The 5,078-nt window shown below is 38.1% G+C and overlaps 1 pseudogene; it reads right to left on the bottom strand.

Moving 5' to 3' along the window:
* Window positions 1-2,282: 2,282 nt before the first annotated feature.
* Window positions 2,283-2,942, bottom strand: LOC103593754 (annotated as a pseudogene).
* Between the last annotated feature and the right edge of the window lie 2,136 nt (window positions 2,943-5,078).

The raw sequence follows: 5,078 nt of genomic DNA, 5'->3' as shown, positions 1-5,078 counted from the left end.
TGAAAAAAACCCCACTTTTTTGGTAATAACTTTAGATTTAAGAAGAGTTTCAGAGAGTTCTTATATGCCCTTTCTCCAGCTTCCTATAATGTTAACATATTACCTATTCATGGTGCATTTATCAAAATTAAGAAATTAACATTGGTACAATACTATTAACTAAACTACAGAATTTACTTAGATTTCACATGTTTTTCCACTAATGTCCATATTGTATCTAGTCATTATGACACCTTAGTCTCCTCCAATCTGTGACAGCTTCTTAGTTTCTTTGTTTTTAATGCTCTTGACACTTTTGAAGAGTACTTGGTCAGATATTTTGTAGAATGTCTCTCAAGTTGGGCTTGTCTAATTCTTTCTCATGGGTAATCTGGGGTATGAATTGGGGGGAAGAATCACAGAGAAAGAAAGCACCCTTCACAGGGCATATGAAATCAACACGACATTACTGGTGAGGTTAACCTTGAATACTTCTTAAAGGTGGTGTCAGATTTCTCCACTGTAAAGTTACTGTTTTTCCCTTCCCATAGTCTATTTTTTAGATGTGAGTCACTATGTCAGCCCGCACTCAGTACTTTTAACTACACGTGATGTTTGCTTTCTGTGCTGACTTTAGAACCTAATTCCTGCAAAAATGCACCTCCATTTTAACTCAGTCACCAAGAGAAAAGTATCTAAAATGTAGGTGAAATGTTTTGGGATTGCCAAAAATGGAATCAATAATCAGCTGTATAATGTAATTATTTCTGTGGCCCCAATCAATATAGATTTTTTTTCAGAGTATCACCACACGAATGGAAAAAGTAGAGCACATAGGGATTAAAATATTTTTACAATATGGCAGGACAAATCAGCAAGTGAGTTGAATTCAAGAATAATCCCCTATTCTGTACCCTTGGCAATGATCCAAACAGTTTCTCGATTGTTGCAACTGAGTAATAGCCTTTGTTCTATAAATTGTGTTTAATCAGTAGCATTTATTTAATAGTATTGTAGATAGAAAACAAAAAAATATGGCCAACACTGTTAATTGTCCCAGAGTTCTTCCCATGGAGTAGAAACCCCAATTTGTAGTTTAGGCACATTGCTGCTCAGAATAAGGACCATGTCCAAGCCACCTTAGAGCTAAATGTGGACTTCAATTACATTCCAGACAATAAAACATAAGCAGAAGTTCTAAACTCAGCACATAAGGCTAATCACTGTTCCCCATGACCTTAGAACCCACTAAGAAGTAGGGAAGTCCACACTTACAGGCAATATTTTCCCTAATTTTCATATAAGGAAACCAAGTTTCAGGGATGTTAATAACTAACCTGCTCAATTTCTAGCTACTCAAGTGGAGAAGCCTGGAGCGAAGCCAGATCTGATGGAAATTTTAGGGTTGTCCAATAAACCGTTGTACAGGATACAAGGTTAGATTTGAATTTCAGATAATGGGACATGCTTGTAATAAAAATTTTGTTATTCATTTGAAATTCACACCTAACTAGGCATCTTGTATTTTTGTTTGCTAAATCTGGAAACCCTAGTTTGACACCACAGCCTAGGTACTTTGATAATCCTTTGCTGGGTAACATCACACACTGTGTTCTGTCTGCACGGCAGACCTCCTGCACATCACATTCACTCTGGAACTACTGGATGACTTGAGTCGAACTAAGCTGGACACATACTCAGACATAAGGAACAAACAACGACTCATCAACAAGATGGACAAAACTGTATTCCCTAGAATTCCAGGGAGGCAGAGAGGCTGCCAGCCTGAGGAGCCTTCACTGTTTGAGAGGTGCAAGTGGAGCAGAAGATGCAAACACACAGGATCACCCAAGCTTTGGACAGTAGTGGAGGGAGAGGCATGGGGCAGCCAGATGGCAGATGGGTCACAGAAAGGGACACTCAGGATTTAGGGGGAATAGGAATGCTGTTTGCTCTGTGGCTAAAGGGTCTTTTTTGTCTTCCCAGTAAAAAAAAAAAAAAAAAAAAAAAATCCTTGTCATGGCTGATGCTTTCAAGGTGAGTCAATTCCTTAAGGTGAATGAGAAGCACCAAGTCTAGCTTAAGTAGGAGAAGAAAGGCTACAAGGCTACAAGGGAAGCTAGGGCATTTGACCTCTGTTTAACATAGACCAAAAGGGAAGGTAAAATCAGCACCTTTGTATTTTTTAGAAAAGTATTTGCATTTTTTAGAATAGTTCAGGATCTAGAGAAACAGCTCACACAGAGAAGTAGTTTCCAACCCGACTGGCCATGACAACCACCAAGGAAAATAATTAAAAACAGGGACTCCAAGGCTGGAGGCAGGCCCAGGATTTTTTTCAAAAAAAATTTCCCAGAAGATTCTGATGAGCACCCAGGTTGGGAACTTCTGTTGATGTCTTCTTGTTTATGTGGTTGGTTGGTTGGGTGCCAAATGATCCTTTATCGAAGTATTTTCCTTGTACTTAACTAGCTGGGCATTCCACACCACCACTGTTGACGTCATCTACAATGTCATGAGGGTGGTGACCCCTATCCACACTGCCCTCAGACTGGGCAGTCTCCAGGATCTCTTCAATGGCTCTAGAGAGTTCTCTGGCCAAAGATTGGTGCCACATCTGTTGGGCAATGTTGACAATGTCATCGAAAGTGGCATTTCCACTGAGTTTAATGTTTTTCTGTTTCTTTCTGTCTCTTGTTGGTTCCTTGAGGGCTTCAATGATCAGGGAAGAACTAAAAGGTACCACCTCAATCTGGGTCTGTCTGTTCTCAATGGTCAGTTTCACTGTCATCCTCAGACCCTTCTGGTCACCAGTTGCCTTGGTGATGTCCTCACCAACCTTTATCTGGAGACAGACCTAGGAGGCCAATCTCAGGAGCCAAGGCAGATGTGGCACTAGCATTGCCACTGGTGCAACTCAGATATACAACTTTGATTTTGTTGGGGTCACACACAGGTGGCATGGTTGGAGGTGGCTAGTGTTGGATGAATGTGGATGTGGGACAAGAGCAGAAAGTTACACTTCAGCCTCCTCCAAGCCAAAAACCAAAAGTACTATAGATGTCTTATAATTTCCTTTTCAACTTATTGATAATCAAATACTGTTCATCTTTTAAAAAAAGAAAAACAGTTTATGGATACATAATTTGCATACTATAAAATTCACCCAATGTAAATGTCCAATTCAATAATTTTTAATAAATTTATAGAATTGTGCAACCATCACTAAAAATGAGTATTAGAATATTTCCATCACCCCAAAAAGACTCCTCATGCTCCTGAGCAGTTAATCTCCACAACCATCACCAGCCCAGGCAACTTGTGATCTGCTTTCTGTCTCTATAGATCTGCCTTTTCTGGACATTACATATACTAGAGTGCTACAAAAAGTTTGTGGAAAAATGGAATTGAAAGATAATATGAATCTTTCCATAAAATTTCTGAAGTACCCTCATAAATGGGATAATACAATGTACAGACTTTGGCATCTGGTTTCTTTCACTTAGTGTGATGTTTTTGAGGTTCACCCATGTTGTAGCACGCATCGGTGGTTCATTCCTTTTTATTGCCCAGTAGTATAGTATTGCATGGTATGGATGTACTGCCTTTTGTTTAGCCTTTCACTAGTTCACAGACATTTGGGCTGCTTCTGCTTTTTGGCTACTATGAATAATGCTTCTGTGAACACACGTGTACAAGTTTCTGTATGTACACATGTTTTCAATTCCCTCATGTGGATACCTACAAGTAGAATTGCTGGGTCTATTGTAAGTTAACTTTTTAAGAAACTGAACATCAAGTTTTAGCTGGCAAAAGTTGTGAAAGAGTTGCCACATGTAGATTTCTAAGGTAATTTTCTGCCCTCCCTTTGCTCATCACTAGTTCTCACTGAACACTAGTACGTCTCTTTCACAAAACCAGTGTGGATTTTTCATTGAATGTGGAATGAAACCATGCTTCATCAGGAAATGGCCCTCCCTGAGGTACATATGCAGAGTGAAGCTGCTTCCTCTGCTTTGTTAAAATAAATAATCCTTTAAGTCGAAGGAGCCTTATTGTTATGCATAGCCAGCACGTGTCCAGTCCTGTTATTTAAGAACACATTTATAAAAATTGGAAACAACCTACATATTGATAATAGAAAAATGATTAAATACTTTTTTTTTTGGTCTATCATTTGATTTTGTGTGTGTGTGTGTGTGTGTGTGTGTGTGTGTGTGTGTGTGTGTGTGAATTGCTCAATGATATTGTAGATGTGTATTCATTGTAAAGGAAATGTGTTTATAATGTATTTTAAAACAGACATACTGTGAGCCCCTTTTAAATAACCATATGACTAGGTACCTAGAAAATGTTCAGGTAAGTAGATTTCTATGTAAAAGTATTATGAATATTTTGTACTTGTTTGTATTTATTTCTATTTTCTTATCTTCTGTATTTTCATCATTTCAATAAGACAAATGAAAATAGTTTAACTTTTAAAAAAAATAAAGTATGCATGAGTATTATTTAATTATTGTCATGAATAGCAATTCTTCATCATTCTTTAGGACGTGGGGAAAAGAAGAGCCCAGATAATCCAAAAGTTTCCTTTGGACCAAAAGCTGCAGTGTCTCACCATAGCACACAGCTATAATTGCTACTTCACCTAAAAAAATTAAAATAAAGAAAATAATATGCAATTCATTTTCCTACAGTATAACACTAGAAAACCCACCCCTGAATGTAGTGCACATCAGACACCCAACTCTTGAACTGGAAGTTATCCGGGCTGTCCTTTGATGCACCTTTGCTAAACAGCCACACTTTTCCTAAATGCTAAAGGCCAGATAAAGTATGCATGAGTATTATTTAATTATTGTCATGAATAGCAATTCTTCATCATTCTCTAGGACGTGGGGAAAAGAAGAGCCCAGATAATCCAAAAGTTTCCTTTGGACCAAAAGCTGCAGTGTCTCACCATAGCACACACCTATGATTGCTACTTCACCTAAAAAATTTAAATAAAGAAAATAATATGCAATTCCTTTTCCTACAGTATAACACTAGAAAACCCACCCCTGAATGTAGTGCACATCAGACACCCAACTCTTGAACTG

This window comes from Galeopterus variegatus, unplaced genomic scaffold, assembly GCF_000696425.1.
Source record: "Galeopterus variegatus unplaced genomic scaffold, G_variegatus-3.0.2 Scaffold1406, whole genome shotgun sequence".
NCBI lineage: Eukaryota > Metazoa > Chordata > Mammalia > Dermoptera > Cynocephalidae > Galeopterus > Galeopterus variegatus.
The sequence above is the reverse complement of the archived record's forward strand: the minus strand, read 5'-3'. Positions and strand labels throughout refer to the sequence as shown.